General features: G+C 52.0%; 1 pseudogene; it reads right to left on the bottom strand.

Annotated features, from left to right (window-relative positions):
* Positions 1 to 211: 211 nt before the first annotated feature.
* On the bottom strand, positions 212 to 13,604 carry LOC137208074 (ester hydrolase C11orf54 homolog; annotated as a pseudogene).
* Positions 13,605 to 21,002: the final 7,398 nt, after the last annotated feature.

Genomic DNA, 21,002 nt, shown 5'->3' with positions numbered 1-21,002 from the left:
TTGTTCCCAATAATCCCTTTCAGATAGATCTGTGAAGTAATACAGAGCACAGTGTCGACATACCTTTCATTTCAAAGGCCAAAAAAAATAGAGCTTAAGTAGTGAGATCATTTCTATTAGGCTTTATGTTAGTATCAATTAATGAGTTAATCAGTCAAACGAGTATCTGTTGATTTAATCTCACCTAAATGAATGGGTCTCTATTGGTTTATCAATGTGATAGAGCATCAGAGTTCAATGGGCAGGAAGAAAATTCTGCCGGCATAATGTGAGTCTTCACTTTTCCTTTCTGAATCACGAAAGTACCTCTCATTCCTACAGGCTTATCTCCATAATGTTTTTCAAGAGTCTGTCTTATACAAGTCACGAAGTTAAGTTTTCCAGTTCTTCTTTTGGCTTTCACCTCAATGACCTTTTAGTTCCTTGGAAAAATGCTATCGCTTACTAAATATTTTTTTTATTTAATTTTTTTTATTTAAAAAAATTTTTATTTTACTTTAAAAAAAATTTCTTTAATTTTAATTTTTTTATTTTATTTAATAAAAAATCTTTTTATTTTAATTTTTGTTTGCATTGGGTCTTCATTGCTGCATGTGGGCTTTCTCTAGTTGCAGCGAGCAGGGGCTACTCTTTGTTGCAGTGCGCGGGCTTCTCATTGCAGTGGCTTCTCTCGTTGTGGAGCACAGGCTCTAGGCGCGTGGGCCTCAATAGTTGTGGCACATGGGTTTAGTTGCTCCACGGCATGTGGGATCTTCCCAGACCAGGACTCAAACCCATGTCCCCCTGCATTGGCAGGCAGATTCTTAACCACTGAGCCACCAGGGAAGCCCAACGTATTATTCTTAACCTTAGTTTTAAATGAGACTCTCACTCTGCCTGTAGTATTTTCTGAATCTTTTATAACTGGGTTATTTAAAGAGGTTTGGGACTTGGGTAGCTTTGGATTTTCTGAAGAAAACTACAGTAGTTGCAGTAAGCATTCAAAGTTTTAGCTATCTGAGAACTTTTGGAGAATACTGCATTCTTAAAACAAAATCACCTTTCCAGGTTGACCTTCACTGGCAAAAAGATTAGCCAGTAATGCAAACCCCAAATCGTGATATTTCTCACTGTATTTCCCTAGTAGGCACCCTCCATCTGCAGAGTTAACATGAGCAAAGTAACGTCCATTCACAGGAGGTTTGTGTTCACTTTCCGTGTGAACAACTGGCATAAACTCAGAATTGAATCCAAGAGTCGGAAATGGGCCTGCTTCTGCTCCAAGAACAAAAGCTCCAGGAAGCTGGATTTCTCCTGCGATTTTATTTAGATCATAATTTTTTTTTATTTATAAGAGGCAATAAGTAAGGCACACCTCCTACTTCTGCAATTCTAGTTTTCCCACAGATACCTTTTACGGGAAAGGTAAATGGCTCCTTAGTCAAATTAGGGCAATCCACTACAGAGACCTGGACATCAGCAAAGGTATCCGTTAGCCCCTTCTGCAGAACTCCAGACTCCGGAACTCCACACTCCAGAGGCCCTCCTTTCGATGTGCTGCCTCTCCCCTTCTGCCGAAAAGAGGTATTTTTAAAAAAGAGTCCAGGGTTTCCCTGGTGGCGCAGTGGTTAAGAATCCACCTGTCAATGCAGGGGACACGGGTTCAAGCCCTGGTCTGGGAAGATCCCACATGCCGCGGAGCACCTAAGCCCGTGCACTACAACTACTGAGCCTGCACTCTAGAGCCCGTGGGCCATAACTACTGAGCCCACGTGCCACAACTAATGAAACCTGCACGCCTAGAGCCTGTGCTCCACAATGAAAGAAGCCACTGCAATAAGAAGCTCGCACATCACAACGAAAAGTAACTCCAGCTCACTGCAACTAGAGACAGTCCGTGTGCAGCAATGAAGACCCAATGCAGCCAAAAATAAATAAATAAAAAATAAATAAATGTATTAAAAAAAAAAGAGCCCAACCAAGAAGAAAATATGTCTCCAGAAACAGAAGAGAATTTCTCTCCGTTGCTTCACCCTCTAGAAAAACTTAATAAACATTATGCATTCAGTAAAACAAATGCTGGAAGACAAAATGATTTTCAAATCCTATTTAAGATATAAACTGACCAAAGGGAACAGACTTTTTAAAAAAATTTTTACATAACTAAGAAATAAAATTTTAAATGACAGAGAACACAACAGATACAGCTGGAAATCAAATATTAACAGAGAGAAAAGGCATGAGATGAAATGAATACACATGAAAAGGGCAAAGAGATCAAAGCTGAGGGAAGCTAACAGAGGTGGAGGCCTGTCGCAGGAGATGCGATATAAGCGTTTGGGGGTGTCCCTGGATTACAAAGCCCAACAGTGACAATGTATTCAAAGACATGAAGCAGGGAACTTTCCCTGAAATGAAGAAAAACCTCTGAAACTTTATACTTAAAACACTCATATGTTCCAAGAAAATTTTCTTTAAAATGCCCAACACCGAGATATGCTGTAATTGAACAATTGAATTCCAAAGACAGAGAAAGACTTCTTCAAACATTGAAGAGGAAAACAGATCAGGGAAAAGGAGGGAAATATTTGAGCTGATCTGACTTTTCCACAGAAACACGTTGCACCAGAAAACAACTTCCACAAATTCCAGACGGGCCGTGGATGTGACCTGGAAACGTTACATGTAGGCAAGATGTTCAAATCAACACAGTGGCTAGATGCTCCACACACAAGAGGACACACATGCCTGGAGAACTCCTTGGGAGAGTTTTGGAAAGAGAACTGGAGTCAATTTTTTGACAGTGAGATCCAACCAGCAAGAGAGTAATCAAAAAGGAATTCAGACCAAATATACAACTACCCTACAACACAGCAATTCCATTCCTAGAAACACCCTAACAGAAAAGAGGGCAAATGTCCAGACAAAGACCTGCACATGAATGTTGAAAGCAGCTTTATTCATTGTAGCCCAAATCTGGAAAGAACCCAAACGTGCATCCACAGGAGAATGGACAAACTGTGATACATCCACACAGTGAACACTACCCAGCAGTGATGCAGGAACTACTGGTCCACAAGACACTGATGGATCTCCCAGTGGAAGAAACCAGATGCACATTTTACAAGAGTCAGTTTTCCCAACTCAACTCACTTTATGTGACGATCAAGAACAGGCAACACAGGGCTTCCCTGGTGGCACAGTGGTTGAGAGTCCGCCTGCCGATGCAGGGGACGCGGGTTCGTGCCCCAGTCTGGGAAGATCTCACATGCCACGGAGCGGCTGGGCCTGTGAGCCATGGCCGCTGGGCCTGCGCGTCCGGAGCCTGTGCTCCGCAACGGGAGAGGCCACAACAGTGAGAGGCCCGCGTACCGCAAAAAAAAAAAAAAAAAAAAAACAGGCAACACAGATCCAGTGATAGAAGTCAGGACAGAGGTTACCTTTGGGGGCTTAAACAGAAGACGTGCTGGAAATGGTCTGAGTAACCTGGGTGGTGATGACACAGGTGTGTGCACGTGTGAAAATTCATCAGGGTGCACTTTGTGTGTGTTCACAGGGAGAAGAAAGGAGGGAGGGGAGGAGGGAGGAAGGCCACCCGCCAGGTCACAGTCACACAGCAGAAAAGAGCGGCCCACCGAAAGTGCCGTCAGGGTAACGGCTGATTCCAAACTCGGGGAAACTTCAACCACTGTGGACGAGGAAACCCAAGGCTAATCCCACAGCAGCCGTCAGTTATTTCGTAGTGAGGAGAGTGGAGCACAAATACTCTGCATCTCCAGGAGGCCGATCTGGAGGGAGAATCAGGTAGTGTAGACGCTTGGCTGCAGGGAAGCCCACAAGCCAGGGGCAACGCAGAGGGCATCGCCCCCAGGTTCCTACAAGCGATGTCAAGCCCCACATCTCTGACGAGGGGAGCGTGACACTGTTCTGAAATGAAGGCGCTCCGACAGCAAGGACCCATGTGCCCGGCGTGTTCAGTGCCCTTTGCTGCTCTAACAAGTTGCCGCAATCTGAGTGGCTTAGAACAGCATGGATTTATTCTCGTAGAGTTCAGGAGGTCAGAATTCTGCAGTGGTTCTTACTGGACCAAAATTCAGGTGTATCAGGGCTGTCTTCCTTCCCCGAGGCTCCAGGGGAGAATCTACTTCTTTGCCTTTTCCAGTTTCTAGAGGCTGATGCATTCCTTGGCTTGTGGCCGCTTCCTCTATCTTCAAAGGCAGCAAAGTCATCACTCCAACCTCTGCTTCTGGCCTCACATTCTCTCTCTCTCATCCTCCTGCCTCCCTCTTATAAGGACCTCTATGAATACATGGGGCCCATTCAGACAATCCAGGTTAATTTTCCCATCTTAAGATTCTTCATCACGTCCGCAAAGTCCCTTTTGCTACATAAGGTGACATATTCATAGGTTCCAGAGATTAGGACTTGGGCTTCTCTGGGGGCCATTATTCTGCCCACCACACCCAGAGACTGAGCTTCATTTATGCAACATCTCAGAGCCTCGATCTCAGACTTCTGATTGGTCCAGGGTGGGTCACACGCCCATCCCTCATCCAATACCCAGGAAGAGAGGAGGGAAATTCTGGTGGGCATCTCTGAACCATAGCAACCAAGTGGATCTGTGCTCAGCTAACTCCAGAGGGGACCTGAGAGAGACGACAGGACCCACCAAAGCCACATCCCCAGGGCCCTCACCAGAGGCTGAGCTGGCCTCACATCATGGGTCCTCCTTAGCCAACCAGGCAGGACAGCAGAGCCGGCCGCCCACGCCTCCAGCCCTGTCCACACCTGCTTCCCTGCCCTCATTTTTGCTGATCCTGGGCCAGCAGACGAGCGAGGCTGCCAGCTCTTGGCACAGTGCTGATGTCCCCCAAGGCCGGCGAGGTGTGACGGTGACTTGTTATGAGGCTAGCATGGGGAAGACTGGACTTTCTCACCCCTGGTGTCTGGAGACAGCTGCTCTAAATTCCCCTGAGCTCCCAGCCCAGAGGGAAGGAGAGCAAAGCCAGAAACGTAAAAGAGAAACAGATTCCCGGTGCTGAGAGCCAAGGGCCAGGGCCCCGGCTGCTTGGAGGGGAGCTCCCCACTGCTGGGGGTAAAACCCAAGCCCCTCTGACGAGGCCGGGCGTGGTCTGGCTCGTGGTCCCCACTTCTCCAGGCTCATCCTAGCCTTCTTCCTGCTTCAGTCTCCCCCTGCACCTTCCAGCCTACCTACTTTTGCCTACCTGGACCTGCTGCCTGGAACACTGTCCCTGCCCCATCCTTCCCCTGGCCAAATCCCACTCATCTTTCCAGTGTCGGGATACATGTTCCTTCCTCCTGGAATAAGGTCTGTCTGAACCTCGCAGACTGTGAGATGCCCCCTCTCCACAACCCCTCGGACACATGCACCTGTGTCTTCACTTGTCTGTCTCCCTGTGTTGGGTCACAAGCTTCGTGTCCCTTCTCAGATTCTCCCAGGTGCCCCTTCCTTCCCTCTTGGATGACACCACCCCACACCTCCACTTCCATACGTGAGATACCACACAGAGGGGACCCTGGCTTTTCTAGCAGCACAGAGGGGCTGGATGAGGTGCCTGGGGAGGAAGTGTGTTAGGGGGGATTCCCTGAGCCGGGCAGAATGCCTTCTCCTTTCTCTCTCCCGTGACTTCTTGGAGATGCGGTTCCTCCTTGAAGCCCTTCCAGGGAAGTTCGTGTGTTGGGTGAACACACCTGCCGGGCAGCCCACTCTGTCCCTCCTCAGCACTTTGGGTGTGGCAGCCAGTGCCCTGCAACACCGCCCATCAAATCCTCCCTCACCACCTCACCTCCCTCTCCATCACCTCCACTGCCCTGGGCTTGCTCCTCCCCAGTACATCAGAAGTCACCTAATCCTTGCCTCAGGCTCTGCTTTCTAAAGGATCCCTGCTCTTTGAAGACAGGAACATTTCTTATTCATTATTTTAATCCCAGTGCCTGGCAATGAATATATGAGGAGTGATGTGTTCATTCATTTTTCTGACACTCACTTTGCCAATGAAAAATAAAAGCACAGAGGAGGTGAGTGGAAGCTCTCTTTTAGCATCCTTGGTCAGAAATTGATCTAATGGCTGAACTGGAATCCTTATGCTCTTATCAACAGGTGGGGAATTGAGAACCTCTTTTCACTTCTGTGAAGATGAACCTGGTGATATAAATTCAGAGAGCTGGAAACACAAGAGGTTTCCTCTCCAGGCCTCGGAGCTTTCCCAACTGTCCGGAGGTGAATTAACCTTGAGCTTGGACTTGTGCCGTCTACAAGGCACATGTCTTTCAGCTACTTTCTTGCAGGTCCTTAAACCATGACACGTGGACGTATCAGCACAGTGACAGCCTCCCTCTACCCCGGGTTTCAGCTGCTTTTGAACCACTTGCCCCAATAAAATGAGGCGTAAAGGTGTCTGTTTCACATCTTGCAGCAAAGCGCAAGAAATTTCTCCAGATCACTTCCTGAAACAAAGTCCCCTCCATTCTGAGAGGAGGCAGCCAGATGTAGCCAGTACACCTTGAGAACTTGGCCCCCTAGAGAAGGGACGACCCTCAGTGCCTCTCCAGCATGGTTGCGTATCCAGTCGTTCAAACAGAAGGCGAGTGACTTTTGCGCTTCTCTCCGGTAGTAACAGTGTGTTTTGTGATATTGCTTTTGTAAGTTTCCCAAGCATGACTCACAATTCTTCCGTTTGCTTGGCTGTTTCCTAATAGTACAACCTAATTAAGCATGATTAGCTTTCAAATTGCGTTAGACTGAGGCCCCCACATGTAGAGAACCCCGAATCTAATTAGAGGCCACCGTGAGCATCGGAGAAGCCTGCAGACGTGACACCACTCCACGAAGCATAATTGTCTGCTGGATTTTCTACTTCAATTTTCTTAGTGATGAGAGTTAAAAAAAAAAAAAGTGGTAAAAATACTATGTTTTTCAGCTGCAGTGATAACTTGAACAAACAGCTTTGCATCCTCATATAACGTATTTCCGGTAGACGTTTCAGAAAGGAGGTGATCATAAAGTGTCTTATAAAGAATGGACGTGTCCCTTTGCAGCTTTTCCCCTCCGTCCTTCAAAATGACTTCATAACATTTATTTTATTTCTTTATCTTTCGACTAGCATGTTTGTATTTATTCTTATAAACTTACAAGAGCTGTGGAAGCCTAAGGCAAGAGTTCTGGAGAGTACTCTGTGTTCTAAACACCACACAGCACCACTCCCATCTGGGCGGTGAGCCTGAGTTCACCCCTCTGCCCAGGGTGCTGGAACCTGCAGACCCTCCCAGCACCCTTTACTGAGGTGGTTCCGGGTACTTCGGTGCCTTTTTTGGTGATATTTTAGCCTGCGGCCTCTGTAGTCCCAGACAGTCAACCATTTCCACCCTTGCCGCACACCGTCCTGTGTTCCGTGTTCAAGGTAATGGCTCTCACACAGGGTCAAGCTCTGGAACATCCTCTAGGGACACGTGTGGCCAAAGACACCAGTGTTGATTTACAGCAAGACATTCCAGAGGCCCTGGGCCTGGGGGTCCTGCTGCCACTGACTTTATAACATTCCCATGTTAAAAGGAAGCAGCCACGGGACTTCCCTGGTGGCACAGTGGTTAAGAATCTGCCTACCAATGCAGAGGATGCGGGTTCAAGCCCTGGTCCGGGAAGATCCCACATGCTGCGGAGCAACTAAGCCCATGTGCCACAACTACTGAGCCTGCACTCTAGAGCCCGCAAGCCACAACTACTGAGCCTGCGTGCTACACTACTGAAGCCCGCACACCTAGAGCCCGTGCTCCGCAACAAGAGAAGCCACCGCAATGAGAAGCCCGTGCACCGCAACGAAGAGTAGCCCCAGCTCACCGCAACTAGGGAAAGCCTGCACACAGCAACGAAGACCCAACGCAGCCAAAAATACTTAATTAATTAATTATTTTAAAATGAAGTATCCACAGCGTTGGTGCCAAGACCCAGTCAAACTCCTGTTAGCCCCAAGCCTCCCGGGAGCTCATGCTGGAGGATTACTTTTGACTGTTTCTGAAACAGAGAGGGACTTGGGGCAAAGAGAGGAGGCCCACGAGGTCCCAGCCCTGAGGACACCCCAACTTGGTTGATGAGATCACTGAGAACCTAAGTGAGAAAACAAAGCACGACTGGGGTCCGTCTCCCAATAAAACCCAAACCCAAAACATGATTGAATTCGTTTGGGGACTGAAAGTAGAAAAAGTTCAGTGGTTGCTTTTTGGGGGAAAAAAAAAATTGGCTGGGGGCAGGGGGATGAGTCAATGCTTTTCCTGCCTGAAGTTTAGTGCAATGCACTTCATTTTCTCATGTTTCTGCTCCATTGGGCCGCCAGGAGCCGTCCACCCTCTCCGGCCAGGGGCTGACCGTGCCCTCCAGTCCTGAGGCTGCTTTGGCCGCCCGGCTCCAGGGAAGAGACGTTTGGGGCTGGCTGGGCTGGGGCAAGCGGTCGGACCCACCCTTCCCTCCCGCGTGGGTGGGTGGGCCATCCAGAGGCGTGTTCCCGGGAGAAGGGGCAGTTCTGATGTGAGACTGAGCTGGAGGCAAGGCGCAGGGGCTGGGAACGTAGTAATGGTTGGATGGTGGACAGCTGCTTAAGGGCCGGAAGTTGATGGAATCACTTGAATCGGGTCAGCCAGCCCCACAGTAGCTGTGCCTGTCCACCGGGTCTCGCAAAGACCAGCATAGAGTCCGCGGCCAGAGCAAGCAGCGGGGCATCGCTCCCTGCTTTTTCCCAGAAGCACAGAACTCACACCCCTCCGGGAGCCAGAGGCCCGGGGCTTTGGAGACATTTAGGAACAGAGCCTCAGCCCAGCACTCTCGTTCCCAGATGCCACTGGTGAGACCGGCTGGTGGCTCTCAGGCTGCTGGAGGGGACCAGTGCGGCCAGACTCTGGAGGCCAGTGGATGACGGATGCTGTGCAGGGACGCTAGCTTCACACATCTCACCTCGGGACCTTGTTACCCGTTCATGATGAGAGTGTTTAAAAAGCTTTCTAGCGATTTGACGCCGCAGTGACATCAGAGCACGTGACCCGTGCATAGCCAGGCCTGGGCACCAAGGGGTTACCTCCAGGTCTCTGGCAGATTGGAAACAAAATACTCAGCCCTCTGCCACACTTACTGTGGGGAGCTGTAACTGGCAGCCTCCCCTCTGAACCTGCTCGAGGTCCCCACTGAGAGCACCCAGAAGTGGGGGGACACATGGCACGAGGGAGGGGGTAGGGCCAGCTTTCCATCGATCAGGCTGGTGCTGCCCAGCACCCGCCCCCACGTGGTCTTCAGACGCGCACAGGGACTTGATTCGGAGCCGCAGGCTACGGTGGGAATCCTGGGCAGGACCCTGTGTCCCCAGGTATCTTCGGGAGGCTGTGCAGCCTACTGGTTCTCTGTGTGGGCCCTGGAGCCAGGGGGCTTCGGTTCAACTTCTTGCCTCTATATCCTTGGCAAGTTACTTTGGTTCTCTGTGCCTCAGCTTACTGATCTGTGAAATGGGCCTCAAGGCAGGGGCACAGCTGACAGATAGCATCAACTGGGTGCATGAGGCCCTGTGTCATTCTGTCCTTCCCCAGTGGGGGGGGGTCTTCCCTCTCGATTCAGGTCTCCCCACAAAGGCCACCTCCTCAGAGTGGTCTTCCATGACCCCCCTTTCTCCACGGGTCACCTCATCCCCTCCCATCACGTGTCACTCCTGGGTAGCGTATTTTTATTTGTTTCTTTATATGGCCTGTGGCTCTCCCAGTAGAACACTAGCTTCGGGAGAAAAGACTCCATCAGTCCTGCCTGTGGCCGCATCCTGGTGCTGATAGGTTCTGGGACAAAGGAAGTACCAAGAAATATTTGTGAACAGAAGACCAGATCTTTTCACGTGCCCATCCCGGCTTCCCACCCGGCACAGGTTGATCTGGGTCCCGTCACACCTGGGCCAAGCACAGGGGAGCCCCCGGGAGATGCCGGACGCAGCTTCCATGGGTTACACGCCCCCAGCAAACATGCAAGGAGCCGTCCTCAGGCTGGGTGCCAGGGCTCCTGGGCCTCCCGGGCACCATCGCCCGTCAAACCAGTTGTGAGTGATCCGTACACGTTGCCAAAACAGCGCCTGCTTCCTTCAGCTCCTTACCGTGGGACGCTGTGTTTCAGACTCTCCGGAAAGCCGGCACCCAGAGAGGTGCTTTCCACATCCCCAGATCCCCTCTCCCTTGAGGGGGAGAGTCGCAACGCCCCATGTCTGAGCGAGGAAAGGTTGGCAGATATCAGTCCCCGCCCCCCACCAGTTTTGCACAAGCAGTCCCAGAAGCCTCTGGAGCCTGTATGGGTTGACACCTCCCAGAGTTTCCAAAACGTTTGGCTGGAAATAGGAAAAGTGGAACTACGTTGTGATACAGAGGAAAGCTGAGACGCCGGGCGAGCAAGCTCCCCTGGACTTTGCATTTTCAGCAAAGAGCCTCCTTCAGCCCACAGGCCCCATCAGCAGCCAGCCTGGCCAGCGATAGCTCCACGGGCCTCCCACTTCCTGGACCCTCAGGCTCTTCTTCTGCTAAATGGGGGTGATGAGAGTTCTCACCTCACCAGTTAATACAAGAGCAGCACGAAATGCCGTATGTGTCACGTGATGTACCTGCCATAAACCTAAGTCCCCTTCCCCCCGCACCCTGGATATTTGGGTGGTGGAGGACATCACTGATAGGTTATTTTCTCTATCTAAGAAGGTCTATCTCTTTGACTCCATTTCTGACCACCCACCCCCTCATTCACTGACTTTATGGATTCTTCAGTAAGACAAGCTCATTCCTACCTCAGGGCCTTTGCACTTGCTGTCCTCTCTGCCTGGAGCTCTTCGATATTTTCATGGCCACCTCCGGATCATTGTTCAGGTTTTATCTCAATGTCACCTCCCTAGAGAGGCCTTCCCTGCCCCTTCACCTCAAGATTCCCCGACCCCTCCCCCCAGCCCAGCTTCCTGCTCTGTTTTCACGACTTCCTCATGGGAAGTAGCCACAGCAACGATCTGCTTCTCCCACTAGAAGGTGGATTCTCTCCTTCCAAGAGGACAGAATCCACCTTGAATGGAATCTTTTTTTAAAGCTTCAAGCAAAGCACCAGGCTGTGCTCTCCACAGCCCACCCCAGGAGCCCTGCAGTTCTTGGGGGTCATGATGGGGCAGGTGGGGTGCCCTGGTGGAGGGGGTCACTGCGAACCATGGGCCGGATAGGACCGCCCACTGCGGGGCAGGATCCCCACCTGGGGAGGGTTTCTAACCACCTTAGCGGAGGCAGGTTTCAGAAGGGACCCTTGGTGGCCATGGTGGAGGCCGTCCACATGCTCTACCCGGTCTGCTGCCCGGGGGCCTGTGGGACCCCTGGGGGAGACAGAAAACTGGGAGTCAGGAAACAGGAACTCTGAGCCCATCTCAGCCACTCACTTGCTGTGTGACTTTGAGCAAGTCACTTCCCCATTCTGGGTCTCAGTTTCCTCAACAGTAAAATGGACAGAGTAAGACTGATGCCAGCTTTGCCTCCACTTTTGCCTCTTCCCAGCTGTGCTGTCCTGGGGGAGTCACTCCACACACCTGGGCACATTCCCTAGGATCTCAAATGGGACGAGACTTGTATCCACCTCATAGGATTAAACTAATACTGATACTAATACTGACAGAAGCTTCCTTGCACTTAGTAAGTGCTCAGTAAATATCCAGCTCATGATCAGAGGCTGGGAATCTGCTCAGACCACTCCCAGGAAGAGGAGGAAGGACCCCCACCATGAACACGGCAGGGGATGCAGAAAGATCTTTTGTAAATGGTGGCGAGGCTGGAAAAAACAAAAGCGTGAGCCGGGAGGAGGAGTAGAGGGTGTGTTTCCACCTGGGCTGGTCGGTGGGTGTGAGCTGGTGCCGGCTTTGGACACAGCTGGCATTTTTAGCACGAACCTGGGGTCTGGACCTCTTGGCTCCCAGCTGCTCATTAAGTGAAGCCATCTGATTCCTCGACGCGGGACAGGTAACCAGCAAAGAAACCAAGATGGCTGGGAGACCCACCCCGACACATTCCTCCCTTCTCAGAGCTTTGAGGGGGTCAGAGAGTTTGGGGACCAGGAAGAAAGCGTAGTCTGGGAAATATTAACTGCACACCCACAGCTGACCAGACGGGCAGAACCCACAGTGACTTCCAGGCGAGTCCGGGGCTGGAGAGTGGCTCAGCCAGAAAGCCGCCTTCTAAAGGCTCGACCACAAGCAAACGTGAGCCATGTTACGAGTGCGGCAAAGTCAAGGCTGGACAAGCCCAGTTCTTTCCTGAGTCCTGTCGGCAGGAAAACCATCCAGAAAGTGTGCACTCAGAGCCCTTTCTCGTGGAACTTCAGAAGGCAAAGGGGTAGAGTGGGGATGAAAAGACCCAGATTTTGGTCTCGGCTGTCTCCTAGCAGCTGTGTCACTGTGGGCAAGTCGCTCACACTCTCTGTATCCGTGTAAAAAGGGTAAAACTAAGGACTAAGAGGCTCCTAGAGGCTGTGCCGTTGTAGGATTATACGATTTAAAGGCTCCTTGGCATCTGAGTTTTTTGCTCTCTCTCTGAAAACCTAAAGGGCAGTGGGGGGGGGGGGAAGGGGTGGGGGGTGTTGTTTGCACAGAGGAAATCAAAATCAAGTTCTAATCCTTTAGGTTTTCAAAAGCCATGCCCAAATCCTGAGATTGCCAGGAATCTGTCCGTTGTAAGAGACAGAAAGCCCAGCTCAAACCAGCTTGAGCAAAAAGGCATGTTTATTTGTTCCCGGAATGTAAAGATGTGTTGGTTTCAGGAATGGTGGTATCCAGGGGCTCAAATAATGTCACCACCTTGTTTTTCCTCTCACCCCAGTTCTGTAATTCAGAACGACATTTACCTAGTGGTAGCTAATCCACCCCTCCAGGCTATAGCACCTATGTCTTCAGCAGCCCTGATGGAAAGAGATTTCTTTTCCTGTTTGTTCCAAGGAAACTCCAAGGATTGCTTTGGATTTGCCAGCCTTGTTCGCATGTCCATCCCTGAACCTGTCCCTGAGGCCTGGGTTTAAATCCAGCCCCACCATTTACTATATGTGACCTAGGATGAGGAACTTAGCTGCAGTCGGTTTCCCACGGCTGTGATGACAAATTACCACACACTTAGTAGCTGGAAGCAACACAAAATTATTATCCCTGAGTTCTGGACGTCAGAAGTCCAAAATGGGCATCACTGGGCTAAAATCAAGGTGTTGGCAGGGCTGATTCCTTCTGGGGGCTCTAGGGGAGAACCCCTTTCTTTGCCGTTGCTGCCTTCCAGAGCCGGCCCCCCGCCTTCACTGTGGCCCCCTCCCCCACCTTCAAAGCCAACAATGTCCACCGAGTCTTCCTCACATCACATGACTCTGACGCTGCCCACCTGCCTCCCTCTTTGACTTATGAATACCCTGTGATTCCGCTGGGGCACCTGATAACCCAGGATCGTCTTTCCATCTCAAGGTCAGCTGATTAGCAACTTTAATTCCACCTAATCTTCCTTTGCCACGAAACGTAACATGTTCACAGGCTATGGGGACTCGGCTGTGGACAGCTGGGAGGCCACTATTCTGCCCACCACACTCACCTCACTGCCATTGTCTGTAAAATTGGACAGTAGCATTTGTCCCTCAAAGGATCATGCTGAGGCGGAAAGGAGAGCTCTCAGCATAGAGCCTGGCACACAGTAGGTGCTCAACAAGTGAACAGGTCACCCACCAGCCTCAGAATCTGTGGACTTACTCACGAGCATTTCTGAGGAGCTTCATAGTTATGTTGGAAGAAAGGCAGCACATGGTTTGGGTGACAAGCAATGCCGAATAGAATAAGGACTCAAGGGTGCAATGCCCCACGTCCCGGGGCTACCTCTGTGACTGCCATTTGGACAAGGCGGAGAGGGTATGTTTTTACCAGACACCACCCCATGGGAGGGCCCAAGAGAGAAGGGAAAACGCCAGAGCCACCCAGGAGGGTGGTGGCAGCTCTGTAACAAGGACACTGGGGGTTACTGACACCTCACCCCACTCGCCATCCCTCTGTCCACTCGTCCCAGATTAGAAGCGCAGCCCTTGGTGGCTGGAGCACACGGGGCACTGGGCACATGTGGCTGCTTGATTGACAGTCTGCATCTGAGTAACGACGGGATGCAGAGAGGTTTAGTGAGGTGGGGTCCCAGCTGCTCTGCCAGCCTCCACTGTCCTGGTGGCTATACGGGGCTCCGCCGTTGTCTGGCAGCACGTGGCCCGGGACACAGTCAATGTAAGGAAACGTTTGGTGAATGAAGATGCAGCAGGGAGGGAACTGAAGCTGGGGTCCGAGCATTGGTTCTGCCGCTGCCCGGCTCTGAGCCTCAGTTTCCCCATCTGCAGGTGAGAGAACCCCTTGCTGCTGAGCACACAGTGTGCCCTCTTTAAATGGCCGCTGCAGGAGGCACCAAGAGCGGCAAGGACTGCCCTCATCCTCAGCTGCCTCCCAGCCTCGGCCTCCGTGGATCTCCAGTCTGGGTCCCATGGGGACTGTTGGGGTTGAAGAGACTAATTCTGCCCATTCATGAGCCCGCTTTATAAACGAGGACTTGGAGGCACAGAGAGGGGAAGGAACTGGCTGAAGATCACACAGCTTAGAGGAGGGCGGGTCAGGTGCCCCAGCCCCAGCTTCAGCATCCCAGCGGAGTGGCCAGCAGGAGCCTGCTCTGCTTACCTTTCCAGGTAGCAAATAAGAGAGAAATATGGCCAAACAATGGGAAACGCCAACCCGACCCCATCCCTTACTCTCTTTCCCTTCCCTGCCCAATGTTTCTGAGAGCTTAATTACAGGTTTAATGATCCCTCTTACACAGTCACTGTCGTTCTAACAGTGGTGCGAGCCTCTGGTAAAGCCCTCATCCCAATCAACCTTGTTTTTATTGATTTGTAAGCAGCTCAATTGTCTGGGAAAAGACAACCCACCAGCCGGCATCTCTCAGTCCCACTGCATCACGGTGACATGCAGCGGCTGAGGCCACCCGCGGGCAGTTGGGGCCTCTGTGATGTATGTCCACAGATGCACAGTAAATGACACCCCATAATCTGGGGGGACAGGCAGGAACCATGCTGCATTGGCTGGAGCGTTGGAAATAATTCTGCATCTCAACATTTCTCCATGTCTAGACAAGAAGTACTGCCTGCCTGCCTAAAATATTAAAATTTCATATGCTACTCCCAGAGAGGCCCTTTGGTTGTAAACATACAGAGACAATTTGAGTTTTCTTTCTTTTCCTTCAGGTTTCCTCTTTATAGCCAGTTGTGTACGTTGCAGAGCTGGAGAGGCACCGTGAATTTCAGGACCCAGGTACTCCCCACCTCCTCATTCGTGTCCTGGTTTCACGTCTGGTACAAGTCCTACATCTGTCACTCGGCAGTTGTTTGCGCCCTCAGTTTCCTCATCTGAGAAATGGTGGTGATAATTCTGATCTCACTGGGTAATTGTTGGGCTGGATGAAACATTAAACAAGATAACCTCTGTGCCGAGTTGAAATGTCCTCCTGAAATCCACATCCACCTGGAACCTCAGGATGTGATCTTGTTTGGAACTAGAGTCCCTTCAGGTGTATCGAGTTAAATGAGGCATCCTGGAGCAGGGCTGGACCTCGTCCAATATGACAGCTGTCCTCAGAAGGAGAGGCGAGAGAAACAGAGACAGCAGACACTGAGAGAGTTAACTAGTCAGTTCAGGCTGCCATAGCAAAAGACCACAGATGGGGTGGACAGGGGGTGCTTAAACAACAGACATATATTTCTCACAGTTCTGGAGGTCACAAGTCCAAGATCAGGGTGCCAGCATGCAAGTTCTGTGGTGTCTTTTCTTATAACGGCACTAATCCCGTCATGGGGCCCCACCCTCATGACCTCATCTAACCCTAATTACCTCCCAAAGACTCCACCTCCTAATAACATCACATTGGGGGTTAAGACTTCAATAGACAATTGGGGTGGGGGACACAATTAATCCATAACAAACAGAGAGGAGAAATACACAGAGAGAATCCATGTGATGACAGGGGCAGAGATTGGAGTGATGTGCCTACAAGCCCGAAATGACAAGATATGTCAGCAAACACCAGGACCCAGGAAGAGGCATGGAAGGATTCTCTCCTCAGAGAAAGCCTGGTCCTGCCAACACCTTGATTTCAGACTTCTATCTTCAGAACTATGGAAGAATAAGAGTCTGTTGTTACATCACTCTATTTGTGGTTACGTTGTTACAACTTCCCCAGGAAACAAATACAATAATGATTTGTGGAATACTTGGCACACGCAGGCACCCATCCTCACAACCATGCTTTGAAATATAGAGATGACTATTAGCCCATTTTGCAGATGGGGAAACCAAGCTCCCAGGCACTCAAGTGACTTGCCCAACCTCATACTCAGGGAGTTCCTCTACCCCTCCTGCTTGGCCTCACCCACAGTTCAGGAGAGAATCCTGGGCAGGAATGGGAAGATACTCCCTGCCCTCAGTCCCTCCTGCCCTGCCACAATTGCGGTGCCTGTGTCTGCGTTCCCCAGGCCAGAGCTCATCTTACTCCTGGAATGCAATTCAGTGCTTCTGGGAGACGATGTTTCACAGAAGCCTAACACCTAAGTCCGAGGGGCATCCTGCTGGATCCCTCAACAGATATTAACGGGGCACCTACTTTGTGCCAGGCTCTGTTCTAAGCCCCGCAAGCCGTCAGTGAACCTGACACACCAGGGCCTGCCCTCCGGAGCTCCGTGCTGCAATGGGGCACCCTGAGGAGTCTGGACTGGGGGCAGAGGAGGGGCTTCCTGTCGGTGGTGACTGCCGCACTGAGAGCTGGGGAGGTTGGGCAGCTGAAGCAGGGCTGGGAGGTGGCAGTGATGGGGAACTCTTGTCCGAGGAAGCAGCAGCACGAGCAAGGGCCTGTGGGTGGGAGATGGTGGGTCCACATGAGGAACTGAGAGGTCCAGTGCACCCGTAGCCTGGGCGTGAAGAGATCAGGCGGTAGGAGAAAAGAGCAGAGAGGCAGGACCCCGGCAGATGGGGCTGGGTGCCGGGGCTGTCCTGAAGGCTGTGACGAGCCGCAGAAGGGCTCATAGAAGGAGCACGTGTGCAGTTTGGAAAGCTTGCTCCCCCAGGGGGACACTCTTCCTTCCAGGCCCCATCTTTCTCCATAGGCAGGGCTGGGGGCTCCCTGGGTCCTCCCTCCACAGGTGGGGCCCAGGACCTCCTCAGAGGCTCCCAGCCCTGAATAGGGAAGCCTGGGGTTTGCACCTGCAGGGGCGTCTAAGGTCACAGTGAGTGGTGGCACCAGACAGGAGGGGACAGACAAGGGCAGACACCTGAGCAGGTATCCACAGAAGGCCCAAGGCATGCGGCCACCAGTCCACCTGCAGAGGAGCCAGCTGGTCAGGGCAGCCACGCAAGCCGGGAACGGGAGCCGGGTGGGCCCCATAATCCAATATGACCAGTGTCCTTGTAAGAAGGCAGCCATGTGAAGACACGGACACACAGGGAGAGGGGCACGGGATGATGGAAGCAGAGACTGGACCGGCGCAGCTACAAGTCAAGGAACACCAAGGATGGCTGGCAGCCACCAGAAGCCAGGAAGAGGCAAGGAAGGAAGGAGACCCTACCGTTGCGGGGGGGAGCACGGCCCTGCCCACACGCCGTGGTTTGGGACTTCTGGCCTTCAGAACGCTGAGAGAATACATTTCTGTTGTTTGAAGCCAAGTCTGTGGCACTTTGCCACAGCGGCCCGGAGGAAACTGGTACACATTTTACAGATAACGGCTCTGGGCCTCCGTAGAGGATGTGAACAATGTCAGGTCACACGCTGGGACCAGTAGGACCCAGCCTTCCAACTTGGGTCCACTCCCACCCCTGCTAAGGCCATGTCTGTTCAATTAAATGTTTGTGGAGCTCAAACAAGACCTGTGTCCTCAGGAGGGGCTCCCAGACTGCCCCGGCCCACGGTGGCCTCACCTCTCATGAGCTTAAAGCCCACCTGGGGGCAGCACGCCATGGATGAACTCACCCTGCTGCGTGGCCCTGCTTGGTCTTGAACTGCCCCACTGCTCCCCTCCACACACACACACACACACACACACACACACACATCCCAACAAGCATATGCACACATCCGTGCAAGGCACACACACACGGCCAAGAAGAGTGCAGGGAGCTCAGTGATGATGTGGGTCGATGTCCTTTGAATTCCCACTTCCCAGCTCTGCTGCTGCTGTATTGCAGTACACGTCAGCCAACTCCCAGCAGACACGGTAGAGCACCTGCAGCCTCCTGCAAACGCACGAGGGCAAGACAGAGTCCGGTTCTGAGACACCAGGATGGAAAAGATCCGGAACATCATCAGAATGGAGACGCTGAGGCCCAGGAAGGGGGAGGGCCCGCTTGGCCAGCAGGTCTGAGCCTGGGCAGAGAGGGACACCCAGCCCCTGTGACCCCCTTGGCAGGCTGCCTGATCTCAAGGACATGGCAAGTTACCAAGAGCCCGGCTCGGGAGTGAGGGAGCCACAGGCAGACCCTCGCTCTGCTCCCTACCGGCTGGGCCATCGGCCAACAGGTGGGTGCTGGGCACCTCTCCTGGGGCCAGCCCCGGGCCAGGCTCGGGGGCTGCCTGATGAGCAGCAAGGAGCTGGCTACCGTTCCCAGGGATGCACAGTCTAGCAGAGCAGAATGACACTAAGTGAACACCGGGTTGCATCTCACACACACAGCAGACTTACGGGGGGAGTTGAGTATAAGCATTCAGCTTCCCCAGGAATAGGGGTGGAGGGAAATGCCCATCAGGAGGGGCCGAGCCCTCCAGCACGCGGCCCACAGATCTGAGCCGGAGGCTGAGCTGCCATCTCCTCAGTTCCTCTGCTCAGAGCTGAGCACCCCGCGGGTGAAGGATGACGCTGCAGCTTAAAGATGTCATTTTCCATGCAACGTGGTCCCAAGGCCAGGGCTCCAACCGGCGTCCGAGCTCTGCATGGAACGCATCGCCTTGCCGGCCTTATGCTGTCAATCTTGGCAAATCCAGGCTCAGGCTGAGCCCTCTCCGTGGTCCGCAGTGGACACTCCTGGTTGCCCAGACAGCATCCATTCCCCTGTTCCACTGCCCTCTCAGGGCCTTGAAGTTCCTGTGTGCACAGGATTGCCAGACAAAATACAGCATATCCAGTTAAATTTGAATTTCAGATAAACAGTGAATAACATTAATACGTTTAGATATATATCCATATCTATGTATACTTATAATATATAAGTGTAAATATAAATTATAATACATTACACGTACGGCTTAATATATATATATATTTGTTAATTTATATGTTGGACATTCTAAACATCTTGTACTCAAAATTCTTCATTGTTTATCAGGAATTCAAGTTTACCTGGCCCCCTGCTGAGCATGGCCCATGCTCTGTTCGGGGACAAGCCCTGGCCAGGTTAGCCAAGCAGCCCTGGGTCCCGGTCCAGCCACAGGCCCTGCTTCCAAGATGGGTCCCTGGCCCCAGACGGAAGTGAACTGCTTGGGCTCTTGCAGAAGTGAACTTTCTCTTTCCTACTATTTTAAACCTGGAAGAAAACAGTGACAAGAGACACTGACTGTCACCTTTGGCCAAGTGCAGGCTGGTCTGAGGATGATGTCAACACAGCGGACACAGAGGGGCAGGTGGGGGACTCTGGCCCAGCCGTATTGCTGGAGCTGCTGAAGCCACAGCAGCTTCTGACTTTCTAGGTTTAGCAGGTCCCCAAACCTTCCCTTCATTATTAAAGTCAGTTGGAGTTGAGTTTTCTGGGGCAGCCAACCCACGCTGCCTGTCTTGTGCGTGGGCTTGTCCCTTGAGCCCTAGTCTCCCTAATGAAGGTGAGTCCCCAGAATTAACATCACTCAGTCCCCGGGCACCCGCGGGCTTTTCCAGCAACAAAGCATCCACTCCAGGGGCCTCCTGGGTCTGACTCTTCTTGTCTGGGCTCGCCGACCCTGGCAATGCGTATGGCCTGTTGGACCCAGGAGCCCTGCCCAGCTTTGGTCTCCACCGTCTCCGCACTGATTTATCTTCTCGAGGAATTCCTCACCTGACTGCGGTCCAGGGTACAGCATCAGACACCCATCGCCGAGCCTGACTGATAAACCTTCACGAGGGGAGCAAGAGGAAACTTGCCTTACTGTTTCCAACACACAGAGCCGGGGGCGGCTCCCAGCCAGGGAAGGCGTTCTCTCTTCTGGAATTCTTTGGGTGTTAAACAATGGAACAAGAATCACGAGTGTCTCCACAGGCCCAAATGGGAAGCAGAGCCGGGAGGACCCTCACCCTTAAACGAAACCGCCCCTGAATCTCGCCCCAGCTGGCGTTCAGCCGTGTTCTCCTTGTTGCTTTTCCTGGTTCTGACCCCATGTCTAGGTGGGATCCCAGACCAGGCAAGAATGAGGGAAGCTAGTGTCAGCGCAGGCAGAGAACCCATCTTCCACCCTGCAGACTGCACGCACGGAAGAATCTGCATGAGAAACGGAATAGATTCCTGGGGTTGGAAGAGGCGGCAGCCGCTGCAGTGGTGCTTGATTTTTCTGAGGCAGGCAGTGGAGTCTCTTTGCTGGACACTCAGTCCTCACAAGGGCCCCCAGCTCGGATCAATGCGAGGCACCCAGCTTTCCTACTGTTTTACAATTATAAACGCATCACACACTTGTCGGAACAAGCCAGGTGACCAAGATGCATGAAGAGGAAGTTGACTTCTCCCGTCCCTCCCCTCCCCCACTCCCAATCCCCCACTCTGCCATCCACACCTCTTCTCTGTTCCCCCCCAAACACCCCTCGAAGACCCCACAAAGTGTAATCGTGCAATAAACACCACTCAGAACTGTTTTACAGAAACCTGTGCTGGCATCTTCCCAGATCTATTCATGTGGCCCTAACTTGTGACTTTCCATAGCAGCAAATATTCCTCACTTTACCCTGCACATGACATTTAGGCTGTTCCTGGTTTTGT

Source organism: Pseudorca crassidens, chromosome 15 (assembly GCF_039906515.1).
Source record: "Pseudorca crassidens isolate mPseCra1 chromosome 15, mPseCra1.hap1, whole genome shotgun sequence".
In the NCBI taxonomy this organism is placed as follows: Eukaryota; Metazoa; Chordata; class Mammalia; order Artiodactyla; family Delphinidae; genus Pseudorca; species Pseudorca crassidens.
Note: the sequence above shows the minus strand (reverse complement) of the source record. Positions and strands in the feature narration are given on the sequence as shown.